Raw genomic sequence first — 20090 nt, 5'->3', positions numbered from 1 at the left:
ACAACTCCTAGAAAAAAATATATTTAAATGTTAATGTAAAAACTAGCTAAAATACTATAGAATTACCATTTTAACTCAAATTGCTATTTGTCAACATGTTTACCATTCCATTCTCTTATTTTGAATACATGGAAAATTTCTTATGTCAACACTTATAATAGAGGATTTTCCTTGAGGTTTTTAGAAAAATACAAAACGATAACCATCTCTGTGTGGAATGGGTTTTCTGTATTTTTCAGCTTTTGTTGACTGGAGCCCATTCTGGGCCTTGCCCTTTTCAGATTGGAATATGAGTAGAATGCAATCCTGCCTGGGAAAGATAGGTGATAAAGGAAGCTCCTGTCCATGTGTGCTTTCAGAGCCTCATGGAAATTAAAGATGAAACCATTTGGGTTTCTTGAGGCAACTTCAAAACCAGATTGTAACACCTAAAGAGAATGAATTGTGAACCCATCGTGGGGTTGGACGAACACGGGGTCTGGGTGAGGTACTTATTTACAAAACTACATGCAACATGTAGAATTCCAAAAGATTCACCTCTGTGTACTCTCAGAGCACCTGCCCCCAGGTAGTCAGAAGATGGCCAATGCATTTGGAGATCAGAGAGTGACACCCTCCTGGAAAAGCTCAGGAGGAGCCGCATCTGCTCTTGACAACATAGGGAGAGGCTAGGCATCCGGTCCAGGAGAGCCCAGCTCTGAGAACTGTAAACCGTGGCCGTACCTGTGTATCATGAAAGTTCTTTTGAGAGGATAGTGGGCAAGGTAGATCCAACAGTTAGACTCCGGAGCCAGACATCCCAGGTTTGCCACTTCCTAGATGTGTGACCTGAGCAAATTATTTAATTTCTGTGTGCCTAAGTGTTTTCACCTGTAAAATGGGGATAATATTAATACCTACCTAATAGGGCTGTTGTGAGGGTCAAATGAATTAATACATGCAAAGTAATCAGAACAGTGCCTGGCTCTGTGAATACTCTAAGTGTTAGCTGTTGTTGTTAGGTTGTAAGTGATAGAAAGCCATTTTGTCTAATTATAATAAAAAGGGACATTTATTGGAAGGATACTAGAAAAGCCAGATACTAGATAAAGCCAGAAAATCAAAGCAAAATCTGGACAATCAGTTCTTGTCCATGGGGAGGAATGAGAACCATTCTGGAGACCTAGGAAAACAGGAGTTTGTCAACACCTCAGAACATCACTTGGGCCAGGGCTCTAGAGATAAAACATGGCACAGAAGTTAAAAGTGTAAGCTCCAGAGTCTAACAACCTGTGTTTCTTCTTTTAATAAACTGTCTTTTTAGAATAGTTTAAGATTTACCGAAAAGTTATGAAGGTGGTACAGAGGGTTCTCGTATAACCCACACGCATTTGCCCCTAGTATTAATGTCTTACAGCCTGGTTTTTATCTAGCTTCATCACCTACTAGCTGTGTGATCTTGGGAAAGTTATTTAACCTAAGATTCTGTACTGTGGTCTATACATGTCATCTTTTGGCTATTTGAGCATGTAGATGCATGCCGTGTACACATCTGTCTTCCTGTGTGTTCAAAGATGCCCCTGCTAAGATAATTCATTCTACATGTAACCACAAATTCATTCACCTCTTCCCCCAAAAAACACCATCCAAGGTCATATCTAATGATGGGGTCCAGAAGTAACGTCACAGAGCCACTGTTCTTGGGAGTCCAGAATCTCTAGGTGCTATCAATTTCTCTTAATTTCGGTTGAAAAGGAGGAAATGGTGATGATTATTATACTTTAGCAAAAGTCAAGAAATGTGAATTGTTTATGACCCTGTAACTAACACTAAAGCTGGCATTAGATTTCTCTCTCCACCACACATTCCATGTGCTGCCCTGCCTCTGAACAGCACCTCGCCTGATTAGGATCCTTTGCCCAGCAGAATGAAATGTCTTCATTTGTGAAGGATCCAAGCCTTTGGTAAATCTGCCCTTTGGTAATCAGATATCTATTACTCTGTAAGTTACTTTCCATTGATTTTTATTTTTTCCATTGATTTTTTTCCATTGATTTTATCCATTGAAGTTTACCAAGGATATCCGGGGTTATCCTCGGTAGTAGAAGTTTGTGGCCTTGGATCCACCCAATTAATCTTGGTCCTCAGTATGTTATAGCATCTCTATTTTTCCTCAGTAAGGTTGATTATCCTCTTTTGTGCCTGTTTTCCTAATACACCAGGAACCAAAAATGGCTACATGGCTGTCTTGGTTTCCAATTCAGTGGGATCATTATTGCTTTCACTGGTATTTCTACACTGGTGAGATAGGCCACTTGATTATCAGAGCTCAAAGTTTAGAACACAAAAAAACAAAAATTTTGGTAGGTTTATTAAGTGAAATCTAAAAATAACCATTCACTCTCCACCCCTTATTTCCCAGATTAATGTGTTCTAGCTAGCAAACATCCCTGTATACTGGGGATTTCCAACATGGAACACATATTTCATCCAGCCAGAGAAATCGCAGTGTCCAAGAGACCACTGTGCATGAACGTTTGGTAGGCTTCCTTATATCATAAGACCACCTGTTTCTGGATGACAGAGTAACAGTAATGCAATTAATCCCCAAAACATCCTGTAAATCCCCAAAACAGTAATGCAAAAAATCCCCCAAACATTGCCTCACTTCTTTTATGAAGTGAGTTGAGGATAGGGCCAGAGGCAAATTGTGAGGGATTAAACTGTTTAGAGTCCCAACGTGCTGAAAAGATTATTGTGTCTCCCTATGGGTAATTAAAATTTTAAATGTTTGATTATAACACAGCACTTAAATATATGTGGAAATTAGAATAACTTCTTTCCAGATTTTCTGATTGGAAAATTCTGAATAGGGCTTCCCTGGTGACGCAGTGGTTAAGAGTCCGCCTGCCAATGCAGGGGACACAGGTTCGAGCCCTGGTCTGGGAAGATCCTACATTCCACGGAGCAACTAAGCCTGTGTGCCACAACTACTGAGCCTGCACTCTAGAGCCCACAAGCCACAACTACTGAGCCCTCATGCCACAACTACTGAAGCCCGCATTGCCTCGAGCCCATGCTCTGCAACAAGAGAAGCCACCGCACTGAGAAGCCCGCATACCGCAATGAAGACCCAACGCAGCCAAAAAAAAAGATCCTAGTTCCCTAAGTTCAGGGTTCCTTTCAGGTAATGCAACTCACCATATGTGCACGTGTCATCTGGCCCACTTTGTGTTGCCCTGGGGCTCAGGGTGCTGCAAAGATGCTAATACTCCGGCTACTGCTGTTGTTGAAGGTAATAAACAGTCCTTGTTTTGTCTCAGGTGTCTTCTGTCCTCACCCAGCATTCCCAGAACTACCTCATTAGTTAACAAGTAGGATGAAAACCTCAGATCCTTCACAGTTCTTGACACAAACAAGGCTTAAATTTGTTCACAGGTCTGCTGTGTCATGAGAGAAGAGTAACCAGTTTGTACTGCAGCCTGAATTGGGGCTAAGTCCCACTCAAAGCTGTCCATTTTTGAACCAAAATTATTAGAGCAGGAATTCTAAATGGTATGCGGTATGTACGGCCTCACATTTCCAGATGTTGTTTGTCTTCGTGGTAGGGAATGCGTGGTGCTCTGGCCTGTTCTTTACTTTGGAATGGGAGATCCTCACAGGCTTCATAATACTGAATTAATCCAAACTTTGCTACAGCATATTCTTATCAACTTTGATCTTCTATCTCATCACACATGAATCTTACCAAGATGTCTTAGGAAGTTGTTTCTTTATGCTCTTCAGGTCCTTGCAACATAATGTCCTATTGCATAATGAGGTGATCACCTTGCTCCCCACTAGACTGGGACACAGAGCCAGAGTGGCAGAATAGTAACAGTGTACTGCTACCCAGCCAGGGGAAGGCCTGTGCTTGACATGGAGCAATATGCCAGGGCCCTTAATGGTTGTCTCTGTACCATGACTACTGTGCCCACTCTGCTGTCACTATAATGAGCACACAGGCTGTAGTCATCTTAGGCACCTCTCATTTCTATCAGTATCAGGGATCCAGTTTCCAACTGTGTCATCTTGAGAAAGCTATTTAATTTCTCTGTGTCTCAGTTTCTTTGCCAATATAATAGTTGTTACTTTGCCTCGTTTGATTACTTGGAATTGAAGGAGTTAATATATGTAAAGTGCTTAGAACAGAGCCTCGCCCTAGAAGTGCTGTGGAAGTGTTAGCTATTATACAGGGAAGGTCAGGGAGCACATCTTAAAAGATTCAGATGCTTCTCTTATCAATCTGCCCCTAATGACAAGAAAGGGGAGAGAGACTTCTGGGTGCTGTCAGTCTTTGAACTCTTCTCTCTCTGCTGGGTCAGGTGCTTTCTGGCCTTTCAGTGTCACCTAGCGTGGTGCAGGTATTGGGCCAGATTTGCATTAGTCAGTCCAGTCCCTTAGAACCCCAGCCAGCAGCCTTAGCTAGCATATCAAATACAGTATCACTATGACAATGAATTGAGAATGATCACATATTATATTCTTCAATCTTTGGTCAAACATTTCAAAGGTCCTCGTCCATAAAAATTTCCTTGGAGTTTTAACAATGAAATGAGCACATTCTATAATTGGCAAATCTATGGTGTAACTCTTTTCTCTTCTGATTATGCTTAACACTCTCCCTGCTTGAGTCAGAATCCACCATTTGACAAAAGGACGGATTTTGAGATTTCGTCTACAGAGGGAGGCACATCAGGAGTGGCAAAGATTTCACTGAGGGAAGAATTTAGATGATACTTGGTTGGCCGAGCATATTAGTCAGTTTTTACAGCAGTATCAACCCTCAAACCTCAACTCTCAGTGGCTTGTGACAACAAGCATCTGTTTCTTGCTCACCGGTCTCTGGATCGGCTGTGCTGGTTCTGCACCCGCTAGATCTGCCCCACATGTCAGTCATTCTGGAACACAGGCTAAAGAGCAGGGCCCACCAGGGCAGCTCTTCTAATGGCACAGGTCCAGACACAAGAGACCCAGCCAAACCATCTGAACTATCTGAAGCCCATGAGGGATGTACATCACGTCTGCTCATATTCCATTATGAGATCAAATCACATGGCCAAGCCCAACACCGGCAGGACAGGGATGGTTACTACTCTCATTCTAGATGTCAAATATTAAGATCTCACTCTTACCTCATTGCTTTGATCATCTATTGCTATGTAACCAACTCCACAATTTAGTAACTAAAAACAACAACCATTTTATTTGTTCAAGATGGTAGCCTGGGCTGGACTTGGCTGGGTGATTCTGCTGGTCTTGCCAATGGTCCCTCTTGCACATCCTTCAGCTGGCACATTGGCTGGGGGCTGGGCTCAGCTGGGCACCTGATTTCTGAGCTTCTTTCTCTCTCCATGTAGTCTCAGGGCCTCTCCCTTTCCACATGGCCTCTCCATGTAGCTTCTCTACCAGGGGTAGAAGGACCTCTTACATGGCAGCTCAGGGCTCCTAAAAATGCAAAAGGGGGAAGCTGCCACACTTGGGCCTAGTAGTGGTTACAACACCATCCACATTCTATTGGCTAAAGCAAGTCAACCAGCCTAGCCCAGATTTAAGGGAGGAGGACTGTGCATGATCGTGAATATTGAGAGATGAGGTTCATTGAAGGCCACCAGTGCAGCAGACTTATCAGAAAGCACCCTCCTCCAAAGGAAGAAGTTGAGGCTCCTTGTATGCTGGGGCTGGAACGTCCAAGATGGCTTCCTAACTCACATGTCTGGCTCCTCCACTGGGCTGGCTGGAGCAGCTGGGGTCTGTCCAGGAGGCATCTGTCTTCTTACCTCACAGACTTGTAGTATCATGGTGATTGGATTTCTTACATTGGCGGTTGGCTTCCCCCAGAACACAAAGGTGGAGAACTGCCAGGTTTCTTTAATACTAGGACTTCACAATCTCAGAATATCAATTCTGCTTCATTCTATTGGTCAAGGTGGTCCCAGGGCCAGCTCAGATTCAAAGGCAGGAGAAATAAACTCCACCTCTTTTGAGTGGCAAGGCGACATGACAAAGAACCTAAGGGTTGAGAGGATCATTGTAGTCATCTGTGGAATTGTAATCTGCCACTTTGATGTTCATTAAAGAAATTTACTTGGGCTGTGAACTCAACTGGCAATCTTACTTCGGAAATCCTCAAAATCAGTTCTAAACTGGGTTTTCATTGTCTCAACTTTTGGCCACAGCCATGAGAGCTTCATTCAGAAGGGTCCACAAGACAGTTTCTGAGGAAGACTATTTTGTCTATATCAATATTATTGGGATTTGAGTCTCTCAGCACCACTAGAAGCAAACATCCTAACCTAAGTTCCAACATTCCTCTTTCAGTGGTCAACTAATATCCACCCCCTCCTCCTGCCCAACCCCATCTCATGTCCACACTCAGGGGGTCCATGACCCTGAACTAACCCAGGCAGCTCCAGGCCACAGCAGCAGGAGTTCTTGACTGACCTTCTGACATGCTACCCATCGTGTGACTAAACTCACCACAAATACACACATCTACAACTTCCATCTCGGGTCTCTGATTCAGGTTAAAAGTCCTCAGCAGGAACCTGACTGGCTGAAGGTGTCTAAATCAGATGGTTATCCCTAGATTAATCAGCCATGGCCAGGGACAGGGTCATGCACCATTCCCAGAAAAGGAAAAACCATTGATTAGCTTGGCAATCCCTCCAATTGGTGAGGAGCAAAAACTTGGATGCAGCCTATGGAGAACAGAGAGGATGACTGAGCATGGTGAGTGTCAGTGACTGAAACATGGGGGCACTGGGCAAATTGCAATGCAATTCAGATGGAAAGGAAGGGAAAAGAGCTGGGATTGGTGGGTGACTGGACAAGGCTGGAAGGGTCAGCAAACAGTCCTGCCACCTCCAAACAAGCATGTGTGCTCCAACCCCATCGCCCCCTCCATGCCTTTGGTGGTAGATGCCAGCTAGTGTCATTAGAATCTCTGCCTGCCTTGGAGTTGGGGAGCCCTCCCTACCACCCCAGCTCGCCCACAGAGCCTCCTGCCAGCCTCCTCCTCCTGCCAGCCTCCTCCTTTTTCATCCACGATCATTTGACCCATCATTCAAGGCCCAGTGAAATATCTCCTCTACTTAGAAATTCTCTCCTAACTTTCTTTGGTAATGAGTTTTTTCTTTCCTTTGAGTAGCATTACACTGTGGCACATTTCTAGGTCATCACCCCTATTAACCTGGTTCTGCTATTTACATACTTTATCCTCTGCACTAGGTATGGTGCTAATTTTCTGTCACATTTCTTTTAATGCCCTGTCCAGTATAGTGACTAATGCATGGTCAGCGTTCAATAAGTGACTGAAGAGTAAAACCCTTTATTATCAAACTCAGGCGTGAACAGGAGAACATAAAGATGATACAAGAGCATCTTCTATGAGAGAAGTTCAGATAAAGTAGCACTATACCTACATCTCACAGGCACAAAGTAAAGCACTCAAATATTTGTTTGAAAAATGAAAAAACAGATGAATACAAAGAAAGATCAAAGGGAGAGGGTTTGAAGATCATACATGATCTGTATAAAATTATAAGGGAGTGTTTCTTTTTAGTCTTTTTGATTTTAAGAGTAGTAACCGGGAAATTTAGAAAACAGAAGTATGAGGAAGAAAACTTAAAATTATACCACTTAAAATTTGGTATGTTTTCTTAGTCTTTTACGTTGTGTGTGTGTGGTGTGTGTGTGTGTGTGTGTGTGTAAAAGTGTACATTAAGCATACCCAGTATAGAAAGTAATTGGTGCCTAAATGGAAGGTAACACGAAGAAGAGCTTACTGCCTAAATGACTCACATCAGGGGGAGTGGAGCTGCCCTGCCTTAGAAGCCCCACTTCCTAGAGGAGCAATATGGCTTGTGACAACTTTATAGGCATATCTTCCAGGTGACTAGAGTCACCACACTGAGGGAAGCCCAAGGATATCAGGTATTTATAGTTCTCACAGCCTGGATGCAGCTTACCGTAAGGATCATTTTACCATAAGCAAACACTGTCTAATAACACAGTTAACACATCTTATTGAGCAGGTTACCAAGGAAACAGAGTTAGAAAGTTAACAGGAGTTCAAATGCTCATGCAGAAGGTTTTGTTACCCTCATGAAAGAATTTTGTTAACCCTTTACCCATTGATTCTAATCTAGTTCTGCCACTAACTAGCTACATGTTTTGAGCAATCACTTTCTGGGTCTCTAGCCCATCGTCTATAAAATGAGGGCATTTTACTACAGCTTCCATCCTTTTATTCTGAATCATATCATGGTATAGTGAAAGCAGTACTATGTTAGAAGTAGAAAATATAGGTTCTATCCCTTTAACTAGCTCTCCTACTTATTAGTTATCTGACCGGGGGATAATATTACCTGCTAGTACTCATAGTGTTAGGATAAGGATACAGATTAGAATACATACGATAATCTTTGAAAACTACATAACATTATAAAATGTAAATGACAAGGACTAACATTTACTGTACACCACTTATGTTACAGACACAAGTAGAGTGTTTTCAAAAAAAATCTGGTAGCTTGAATCTTACTAGAATAAAGTTTAACTAGTTTTTCCTAATGTCCTCAGCCTGTAATTTGGCAGAGCTAAAATTCACAAAAGATTGCCTTGGGTTCAAACTAAAAGCCCATGTCTTTTCATGTCTGTCAGTTTTAGTACATAATCTGTAATTCTGAAACTGTAATTGGTAAAGGTTTATTTTTGTTAGACACTTGAATTAGACATATTATAGCAATAACTGTCTCTTGTTTATATGTAACTTAAAATCTCTCCCTTATTTAAGGATAATAGTGTGTAAACTCTTCTCTCTAGTTATTTAACTTTTCCTACCCTACTCTAGGTCGATCCACATCACTACAAGTAATTCAATTTTGTTTCTTTTATGGCTGAGTAATATTCCATTGTATATATGTGCCACATCTTCTTTATCCATTCATCTGTCGATGGACAATTAGGTTGCTTCCATGTCCTGGCTATTGTAGATAGAGCTGCAATGAATATTGTGGTACATGACTCTTTTTTTTTTTTTTTAATTTATTTATTTATGGCTGTGTTGGGTCTTCGTTTCTGTGCGAGGGCTTTCTCTAGTTGCGGCAAGCGGGGGCCACTCTTCATCGCGGTGCACGGGCCTCTCACCACCACGGCCTCTCCTGTTGCGGAGCACAGGCTCCAGACGCACAGGCTCAGTAATTGTGGCTCACGGGCCTAGTCGCTCCGCGGCATGTGGGATCTTCCCAGACAGGGCTCGAACCCGCGTCCCCTGCATTGGCAGGCAGATTCTCAACCACTGCGCCACCAGGGAAGCCCGACGCTTTTTGAATTATGGTTTTTCTCAGGTATATGCCAGTAGTGGGATTGCTGGGTCATATGGTAGTTCTATTTTTAGTTTTTTAAGGAACCTCCATACTGTTCTCCATAGTGGCTATATCAATTTACATTCCCACCAACAGTGCAAGAGGGTTCCCTTTTCTCCACACCCTCTCCAGCGTTTGTTGTTTGTAGACTTTTTGATGATGGCCATTCTGATCCGTGTGAGGTGATACCTTGTTGTAGTTTTGATTTGCATTTAATGATTGCATCTAATGATTAGTGATGTTGAGCATCTTTTCATGTGTTTGTTGGCAATCTGTGTATCTTCTTTGGAGAAATGTCTGTTTAGGTCTTCTGCCAATTTTTGGATTGGGTTGTTTGGTTTTTTTTGTTATTGAGCTGCATGAGCTAATTGTATATTTTGGAGATTAATCCTTTGTCAGTTGCTTCATTTGTAAATATTTTCTCCCATTCTGAGGGTTGTCTTTTCATCTTGTTTATGGTTTCCTTTGCTGTGCAAAAGCCTTTTACGTTTCATTAGGTCCCATTTGTTTATTTTTGTTTTTATTTCCATTTCTCTAGGAGGTGGGTCAAAAAGGATCTTGCTGTGATTTATGTCATAGAGTGTTCTGCCTATGTTTCCCTCTAAGAGTTTGATAGTGTCTGGCCTTACATTTAGGTCTTTAATCCATTTTGAGTTTATTTTTTGTATGGTGTTAGGAAGTGTTCTAATTTCATTCTTTTACATGTAGCTGTCCAGGTTTCCCAGCACCACTTATTGAAGAGGCTGTCTTTTCTCCATTGTATACTCTTGCCTCCTTTATCAAAGATACAGTGATCATAGGTGTGTGGATTTATCTCTGGGCTTTCTATCCTGTTCCATTGATCTATATTTCTGTTTTTGTGCCATTACCATACTGTCTTGATTACTGTAGCTTTGTAGTATAGGAGCCTGATTCCTCCAGCTCCGTTTTTCTTTCTTAAGATTGGTTTGGCTATTTAGGGTCTTTTGTGTTTCCATACAAATTGTGAAATTTTTTGCACTAGTTCTGTGAAAAATGCCATTGGTAGTTTGATAGGGATTGCATTGCATCTGTAGATTGCTTTGGGTAGTATAGTCATTTTCACAATGTTGAATCTTCCAATCCAGAAACATAGTATATCTCTCCATCTGTTTATATCATCTTTAATTTCTTTCATCAGTGTCTTACAGTTTTCTGCATACAGGTCTTTTCTCTACTTAAGTAGGTTTATTCCTAGGTATTTTATTCTTTTTGTTGTAATGGTAAATGGGAGTGTTTCCTTAATATCTCTTTCAGATATTTCATCATTAGTGTATAGGAATGCAGGAGATTTCTGTGCATTAATTTTGTATCCTGCTACTCTACCAAATTTATTGATTAGCTGCAGTAGTTTTCTGGTAACATCTTTAGGATTCTCTATGTATAGTATCATGTCACCTGCAAACAGTGACAGTTTTACTTCTTCTTTTCTGATTTGGATTCCTTTTATTTCTTTTGCTTCTCTGACTGCTGTGGCTAAAACTTCCAAAACTATGTTGAATAATAGTGGTGAGAGTGGGCAACGTTGTCTTGTTCCTAATCTTAGAGGAAATGGTTTCAGTTTTTCACCATTGAGAATGATGTTGGCTGTGGTTTTGTCATATATGGCCTTTATTATGTTGGGGAAAGTTCCCTCTGTGCCCACTTTCTGGAGAGTTTTTATCATAAATTGGTGTTGAATTTTGTCAAAAGCTTTTTCTGCATCTATTGCGATTATCATATGGTTTTTATCCTTCAATTTGTTAATAGGGTGTATCACATTGATTGATTGCATATATTGAAGAATCCTTGCATTCCTGGGATAAACCCCACTTAATCATGGTGTATGATCCTTTTAATGTGCTGTTGGATTCTGTTTGCTAGTATTTTGTTGAGGATTTTTGCATCTATGTTCATCAGATATATTGGCCTGTAGTTTTCTTTCTTTGTGACATCTTTGTCTGGTTTGGGTATCACGGTGATGGGGGCCTTGTAGAATGAGTTTGGGAGTGTTCCTTCCTCTGCTATATTTTGGAAGAGTTCGAGATGGATAGGTGTTAGCTCTTCTCTAAATGTTTGATAGAATTTGCCTGTGAAGCCATCTGGTCCTTGGCTTTTGTTTGTTGGAAGATTTTAAATCACAGTTTCAATTTCAGTGATTGTGATTGGTCTGTTCATATTTTCTATTTCTTCCTGGTTCAGTTCAGAAGGTTGTGCTTTTCTAGGAATTTGTCCATTTCTTCCAGGTTTTCCATTTTATTGGCATATAGTTGCTTGTAGTAGTCTCTTAGGATGCTTTTTATTTCTGCAGTGTCAGTTGTTACTTCTCCTTTTTCATTTCTAATTCTGTTGATTTGAGTCTTCTCCCATTTTTTCTTGATGTCTGGCTAATGGTTTATCAATTCTGTTTATCTTCTCAAAGAACCAGCTTTAGTTTTATTGATCTTTGCTATTGTTTCCTTCATTTCTTTTTCATTTATTTCTGATCTGATGTTTATGATTTCTTTCCTTCTACTAACTTTGGGGGTTTTTTGTTCCTCTTTCTCTAATTGCTTTAGGTGTAAGGTTAGGTTGTTTATTTGAGATATTTCTTATTTCCTGAGGTAGGATTGTATTGCTATAACTTCCCTCTTAGAACTGATTTTGCTGCATCTCATAGGTTTTGGGTCATCATGTTTTCATTGTCATTTGTTTCTAGGTATTTTTTAATTTCCTCTTTGAGTTTATTCAGTGATCTCTTGGTTATTTAGTAGCGTATTGTTTAGCCTCCATGTGTTTTTACTTTTTACAGTTTTTTCCCTGTAATTGATATCTAGTCTCATAGTGTTGTGGTCAGAAAAGATACTTGATATGATTTCAATTTCTAAATTTACCAAGGTTTGATTTGTGACCCAAGATATGATCTATCCTGGAGAATGTTCCATGAACACTTGAGAAGAAAGTGTATCCTGTGTTTTTGGATGGAATGTCCTATAAATATCAATTAAGTCCATCTTGTTTATGTGTCATTTAAAGCTTGTGTTCCTTATTTATTTCTGTCTGGATGATCTGTCCATTGGTGAAAGTGGGATGTTAAAGTCTCCTACTATTATTGTGTTACTGTCCCCTTTTATGGCTGTTAGCGTTTGCCTTATGTATTGAGGTGCTCCTATGTTGGGTGCATAAATATTTACAATTGTTATATCTTCTTGGATTGATCCCTTGATCATTATGTAGTGTTCTTTTTTGTCTCTTGTAATAGTCTTTATTTTAAAGTCTGTTTTGTCTGATATGAGAATTACTACTCCAGCTTTCTTTTGATTTTCATTTGCATGGAATATCTTTTTCCATCCCCTCACTTTCAGTCTGTATGTGTCCCTAGGTCTGAAATGAGTCTACTGTAGGTAGCATATGTACAGGTCTTGTTTTTGTATCCATTCAGCCAGTCTATGTCTTTTGGTTGGAGCATTTAATCCATTTACATTTAAGGTAATTATCGATATGTATGTTCCTATTACCATTTCTTAATTGTTTTGGGTTTGTTTTTGTAGGTCTTTTCCTTCTCTTGTGTTTCCTGCCTAGAGAAGTTCCTTTAGCATTTTGTTGTAAAGCTCGTTTGGTGGTGCTGAATTCTCTTAGCTTTTGCTTGTCTGTAAAGGTTTTAATTTCTCTGTTGAATCTGAATGAGATCCCTGCTGGGTATAGTAATCTTGGTTGTAGGTTTTTCCCTTCATCACTTTAAATATGTCCTGCCACTCCTTTCTGGCTTGCAGTGTTTTCTGCTGAAAATCAGCTGTTAACTTTATGGGGATTCCGTTGTGTGTTATTTGTTGCTTTTCCCTGCTGCTTTAATATTTTTTCTTTGTATTTAATTTTTGATTGTTTGATTTAATATGTGGTCTTGGTGTGTTCTCTTTGGGTTTATCCTGTATGGGACTCTCTGTGCTTCCTGGACTTGATTGACTATTTCCTTTCCATGTTAGGGAAGTTTTTGACTATAATCTCTTCAAATATTTTCTAGGACCCTTTCTTTTTCTCCTCTTCTTTTGGGACCCCTATAATTTGAATGTTAATGTTGTCCCAGAGGTCTCTGAGCCTGTCCTCAATTCTTTTCATTCTTTTTTCTTTATTCTGCTCCCTGGAAGTTATTCCACCATTTTATCTTCCAGCTCACTTATTCCGTTCTTCTGCCTCAGTTATTGTGTTATTGATTCCTTCTAGAGTATTTTAATTCAGTAGTTGTTGTTGTTCATCATTGTTTGTTTGCTCTTTAGTTCTTCTAGATCCTCATTAATGTTCTTGTATTTTCTCCATTTTGTTTCTGAGATTTTGGATCATGGTTACTATCCTTACTCTGAATTCTTTTTCAGGTAGGTTGCTATTTCATCTTATTTGGTCCTGTAGGTTTTTACCTTGCTCCCTCATCTGTAACATTTCTTTTTGTCATTTCAGTTTTTTTTTTTTTTTTGATGGATGGTGCTGTATTCCTGTCTTACTGGTTGTTTGGCCTGAGACGTCCAGGACTGGAGTTTGCAGGCAGTTGGATAGAGCTGGGACTTGGTGTTGAGATGAGGACCTCCGGGAGGCCTCACTCTGATTGATATTCCCTGGTCTGAGGTTCTCTGTTAGTCCAGCAGTTTGGACTCAGAGCTCCCACCACAGGAGCTTGGGTCTGACCTCTGGCCTGGGAACCAAGATCCTGCAAGCTTCATGGAGCTGTTAAAAAATAAATAAATAAATAAAAGGAAGAAAGAAAAAAGGAGCAGTATAAATACCAAAGAATAAAAACAAAATAAAATTAGAAAGATAAAAAAAATTAGGAAAAATAAACTATAATTGAAACAAGTGCAACAAAGTAAAATAAAACCACAACAGAAAAAAGAAAAAAAAAAAGCGGGGGGGGGGGGGGAACAAGCCAAAAGGAGAGATCACTAACAAAGTATAAAGTATAAAATAAAATTAGAAAAATACAAGATTATTAGGAAAAATAAAAATGTAAAAGAATCAACAACAATGAATCAACAAGGTAAAAACAGAAGCCCAATCTAAAAGAGGAAAAAAGAAAAAAAAAAAAAAGCCTTGGCTATGGGGGCGGAATTTAGGCGGGGGTGGAACTTAGGCAGGGGTGGGTTTAGGGTGGGGTGGGACCTAGGCCGGTGGGGGGGGTGACGTTTGCACGTGGGGCGGGGCCCAGGCGGGTGACGTTCAAGCATGGAGCAGGCCTCTGCTTAGGACCTGCGCAGAAGGGGGGACCTGCGCAGAAGGGGAGAGGTAGCAGTTGGAAAGGAGGGCCTCTGGAGTGTGGAGTTCCGGAGTTTGGAGGTAAGGCCCTGGGGGAGGGTGTGTGGGCGGGGTTTAGGCCTATTGTGTTGGAAGGCGTCTCAGAGGGGGTCTCCGAGTGTAGAGGTGGGGCCCTGAGTTGGGGGTGTAGGGGCAGGGCTTGGGATCTGCATGGCAGGAGGGAGGCTCTGAAGGCAGAGGATTAGGCCCAGGAGCCCAACAGGCTCCCCGGTGCCTAAGTGGACAGGGAAAGCACTGGTCCCGTTCCCTTCCGTTCCTTTGTGCCCCTCCCCTACCATCTCCCCCAGGTTCTCCCCCATCGCCACTGGACCCCTAACCATGGGTGGATCCCACTGGGTGTATGAACTCCTCCCCTCCCCAAGCCACCCCTCAGGGGTGCAGGTCCCGGAGGTCCAGCCTTTACTTTTGCTCCCTCTCTCCTCCCTCCCACTCCCTCAGGACCCACGTGGCTGGAGGGAGCCTAGGCGGGCAGAGGATCAGGCCCAGGATCTCAGCAGGTTCCTGGGGGCCCAAGTAGGCAGCAGAAACCTGACCACGCTCCCTTTTGATCCTCTGCCCTCCCAATGGTTCCCCAGTTTCCCCCTTCGGGCATGGGATCCCTTCCCGTCCCCCAGCCGCCCCTCAGGGCCACCAGACCCGTCCCGCCTCCACTTCTCCTCCCCCTTCACTCCCCCTCACACCCCACATCCTACCTGGTCACTGGCGGCTCCTCCTGCCCCCTTAGGTGTCCGTGGTCCCCCACCGGTGCCTGGTAGGTGCCCTAGTTGTGAGGAGACGCGAATCCCGCATCTCCTAGTACGACATCTTGACTCTGCCCTCCAAAAAGTAATTTCTTATAAGACACTTGTGCTCAACGTAGTAACAAAGTGAAAAGGAGGTGTTATTGCAACAGAGAGGAAGAAACAGTTCAGTGATGTTTGAATTGAATCTTGAAGGATGATAAAGGTTTTGAGAGGTCAAAAACATAGCAGAATGCAGGCAGAAGAAACAACAGTAACAAAGGTGTAGAAGAAAGAAATTCAAGGAAATGAACATTGAGCAGCCTTGTGTAGTACAGGAGAGCATGGTAGGATGTGTGCAAAATATTTGAGGCTGTGTATGGATTTGAATCTCTTAAGGGAATGCTTGTGCACTGTTAGTGGGAATGTAAATTGTGCAGCCACTGTGGAAAATAGTATGGAGATTCCTCAAAAAACTAAAAATAGAACTACTGTACAATCCAGCAATTCCATTTCTGCTACTTATTTGAAGAAAATGAAAACACTAATTAGAAAAGATATATGTACCCCTATGTTCATTGCACCATTATTTACAATAGCCAAGATATGGAATCAACCTAAGCATCCATCAGTAGATGAATGGATGAAGAACATGTGATACACACACACACTGAAATACTAGTAAGCCATAAAAAAGAATGAAATCTTGTCATTTGTGACAACGTGGATGGATCTAGAGGGTATTATGCTAAATGAAATAAGTCAGAGAAAAACAAATACCATATGATTTTGCTTACATGTGGAATCTTAAAAAAATAAATAAACAAACAAAACAAAACAGAAACAGACTCATAGTTACAGAGAACAAACTAGTGGTTGCCAGAGGGGAGGGGCTGGAGGGCAGCGAACGAAATAGGTGAAGAGGGTTAAGAGGTACAGACTTCCAGCTCTAAAATAAATAAGTCATGGGGATGTAAAGTACAGCACAGGGAATATAGTCAATAAGATTGTAACAACTTTGTATGGTGACAGATGGCAACTGGTCTTATTGCACTGATCATTTCATAATGTATAAAAATATAGAATCACTATGTTATACACCTGAAACTAATTTAATGTGGTAAGTTAATTATACTCAATAAAAATTTTTGATTAAAAAAAGACATTATTTACTTTCAGTTTGCATGTCTGAAAAAAGATGCCAAATGATCTAAGGTTTTCTAACAATGAAAACAGAAATAGGAGCTGTCCCCTGCTCCCATTATAAATGTAAACAACCTTGTGAGGACACTTCTATGCCTCTTTTTCTGCGTGTGTATAGTCCCACCAGCCCAGCATAACTGAGCTGAATGGCTTTGAAAGGAGTGATTGTGGGAATAAATGAATGCAGGCTCTATTTGCAATGATCTTGTACTTTTTCCATGTCAATAAAAAAAATTTATACTCCAGCATCTGTTAGATTGCTGCTATATCTTCCAGCTTTCACTTGAGGTGGAAGGCCTCGACTTCAACATTTTTAGTAGGACCCATACATTTAAACCTCTTAATAAAGTGGCTGCTGTCCTACTCATAGAAAATATTCAAATTTGCCCTCAAACTGAAATCAATTTTAACAAGTACTAATCACTCATTTGTGCATCCAGCACTAGTTTGGTATCTGCAGGGAAAACTGAAGAAGTCAGTCACAGTCATTGCCTTCGAGGGGTTTCTTAGTTCATTTTTATGAATAAATTTTAGTTCATTCCATATTCTAAACAGGGCTGTTCTCATGCATAATTTTTTTTTTGTTACACACATCATTCCAGGTAAAAGATATAAGCATCACTGGAACACCTTTAAAACCATAGAGGAAGCGGGATCAGGGACCCGCCGCGCGCGACCACATCTCTCCGCTGGTAACTCTCCGACCCGCGCTTGGTGACCATGGCTGTGCTGGCGGCCCTTCTGCGCGGTGGCGCCTGCGGGCGCAGCCCCCTGCTTCGGAGGCGGATGCAGGAAATAAGATATGTGGAACGAAGTTATGATCAAAACCCACTTTGAATGAAGTGGTCATAGTAAGTGCTACAAGAACACCCATTGGGTCCTTTCTAGGCAGTCTTTCCTCTCTGCCAGCCACTGAGCTTTGTTCCTTTGCAATTCAGGGAGCCATTGAAAAGGCAGGGTTTCCAAAAGAAGCAGTGAAAGAAGCATACATGGCTAATGTCCTACAAAGAGGTGGAGAACAAGCCCCTACAAGGCAAGCAGTACTGGGTGCAGGCTTACTTATTTCTACTCCATGTACCACTGTAAACTAAAGTTTGTGCCTCAGGAATGAAAGCCATCATGATGGCCTCTCAGAATCTTATGTGTGGACATCAGGATGTGATGGTGGCAGGTGGGATGGAGAGCATGTCCAATGTTCCCTACGTAATGAACAGAGGAGCAACATCATATGGTGGGGTAAAGCTTGAAGATTTGATTGTAAAAGATGGGCTAACTGATGTCTACAGTAAAATTCATATGGGCAACTGTGCTGAAAATACTGCAAAGAAGCTGAATATTGCACGAGATGAACAGGATACTTATGCTGTTAACTCCTATACCAGAAGTAAAGCAGCATGAGAAGCTGGAAAATTTGGAAGTGAAGTTGTTCCTGTCACAATTACAGTAAAAGGTAAACCAGATGTAGTGGTGAAAGAAGATGAAGAATGTAAACATGTTGACTTTAGCAGAGTTCCAAAGCTGAAGACGGTTTTCCAAAAAGAAAATGGTACAGTAACAGCTCCCAATGCCGGCACACTGAATGATGGAGCAGCTGCTATGGTTCTGATGACTGCAGATGCAACCAAGAGGCTCAATGTTAAACCACTGGCAAGAATAGCAGCATTTGCTGATGCTGCTGTAGAACCTACTGATTTTCCAATTGCACCTGCATATGCTGTACCTAAGGTTCTTAAAGATGCAGGATTGAAAAAAAGGTATTACAGTGTGGGAAATAAAGGAAGCCTTTAGTGTAGTCGTACTAGCAAACATTAAAATGCTAGAGATTGATCCCCCAAAAGTGAATATCAATGGAGGAGCTATTTCTCTTGGACGTCCAGTTGGGATGTGTGGAGCCAGGATTGTCGTCCATGTGGCTCATGCCTTGAAGCAAGGAGAATATGGTCTTGCCAGCATTTGCAGCGGAGGAGGAGGTGCTTCTGCCATGCTGATCCGAAAGCTGTAGACAACTTCTGTTGTGTAAGGCAACAACCCGATGTAGCCAGAAAGGCCTGCTGTAATCAGGGTGACCGATTACCCTGGGTCAGCTTGTATGAAATAATGTTTCACTTTTTATTATTTTCAACTCTTTAAAAAAATAAGGTAAAAAGATCAAATCCCAAAACCTGTTGAGATTACAAAATAATTTTTTCTTCTACTTTACAGTTTTTATAATCTTGAACACATTTTTGTTATAAAGCTATACTGCTTAAAATACCATTGTGCAATATTAGTGACTTATAAGTAGCTAGAAGCTTCCATTTTAGAGAATAAATCTTAATTTACATTTTTTAAAAAACCATAGGGAACATAGATAAGTACTTAGTATTTAGAGACACAAATTTTTAGCATAATGGTAAAACTTTAGGGTCATAGCAGTAATGACATTAAGGCCCTTTGTTTTTTTTGTTTTTTTTATTTATTTATTATTTATTTATTATTTATTTTTGGCTGTGTTGGGTCTTCGTTTCTGTGCGAGGGCTTTCTCTAGTTGCAGCAAGCAGGGGCCACTCTTCATCGCGATGCGCGGGCCTCTCACTATTGCGGCCTCTCGTTGCGGAGCACAGGCTCCAGACGCGCAGGCTCAGTAGTTGTGGCTCACGGGCCTAGTTGCTCCGCGGCATGTAGGATCTTCCCAGACCAGGGCTCGAACCCGTGTCCCCTGCATTGGCAGGCAGATTCTCAACCACTGCGCCACCAGGGAAGCCCAAGGTCCTTTGTTTTGATGATAGCTAACCTTATCCAGTTTGTGGCAACCAGCACTCTCCTTTCTAGACTGGCAAAACATTTTCCCCCTCTTCAATTCAGGACCTAGTGAATACAGTAGTGTATTTAGTAGAAAGCCTAGTGATCCTCAGGATCTCAGTATTTATAATGAGGGAAGCCTCCTCTCTGGCCTTGGAGAGGTTACTAGTTAATTATGCTGACTAGTCTCTTGGGCATGTTGAAGAAAAGGTTTATTTTTCTAATGGAAAAGTTCTTTCTGGCAGAGGAAAAATTATGACCAGTCTTTCTGCCTTGTAGACTTGCAATTTAACCTCACTTGAACCCTTCTGCATTCCTTGATTGCTAACACACTGTTGAGGTCTGGCTAGCTAATATTTTATTCTGGATTTTCACTAACTATAAATGTAAGTGAAATGAACCTATTATTTTCTTTTCTGGTACTGTCTGTATCTAGTTTTGGCATAAAAGCAGTTCAGTCATAAAATGAGTTTGGCAGTTTTCCCTCTTTTATGGAAGTGTTCATTTAAGGTATGGATTATCTGTTCCATTAAGATTTTATAAGCTCACCAATAAATATCGATGGTAGGCCTCACTAGGCTTCACTCTTCTTTCTACTTTACACAACTTCCTGGATTGATTTATTTTAATTTTACTAAGTACTATTTTTTTAATTCCCATTTTCTACTGCAGTGCCTTCTAGGAACGTTTCTTCTCTTGATCCCCTAGCTTACTGCTTTCTTCT

General features: G+C 41.2%; 1 protein-coding gene and 1 pseudogene across 1 annotated transcript in view; both read left to right on the top strand.

The window, feature by feature from the left end:
- Positions 1 to 17203, top strand: part of CATSPERB (cation channel sperm associated auxiliary subunit beta) — a 146168-nt gene extending 128965 nt beyond the window's left edge. Inside the window, exon 29 of the mRNA XM_036839547.1 lies at positions 17188 to 17203. The gene's annotated coding sequence lies outside the window, so the exon portion shown is untranslated. The remainder of the gene's footprint in view (positions 1 to 17187) is intronic.
- Positions 17204 to 17290: 87 nt separating this feature from the next.
- LOC118890519 lies at positions 17291 to 18587 on the top strand (annotated as a pseudogene).
- Positions 18588 to 20090: the final 1503 nt, after the last annotated feature.

The sequence above is a fragment of the Balaenoptera musculus genome, chromosome 2 (assembly GCF_009873245.2).
Source record: "Balaenoptera musculus isolate JJ_BM4_2016_0621 chromosome 2, mBalMus1.pri.v3, whole genome shotgun sequence".
NCBI lineage: Eukaryota > Metazoa > Chordata > Mammalia > Artiodactyla > Balaenopteridae > Balaenoptera > Balaenoptera musculus.
This window is presented reverse-complemented; position numbering and strand designations above follow the sequence as displayed.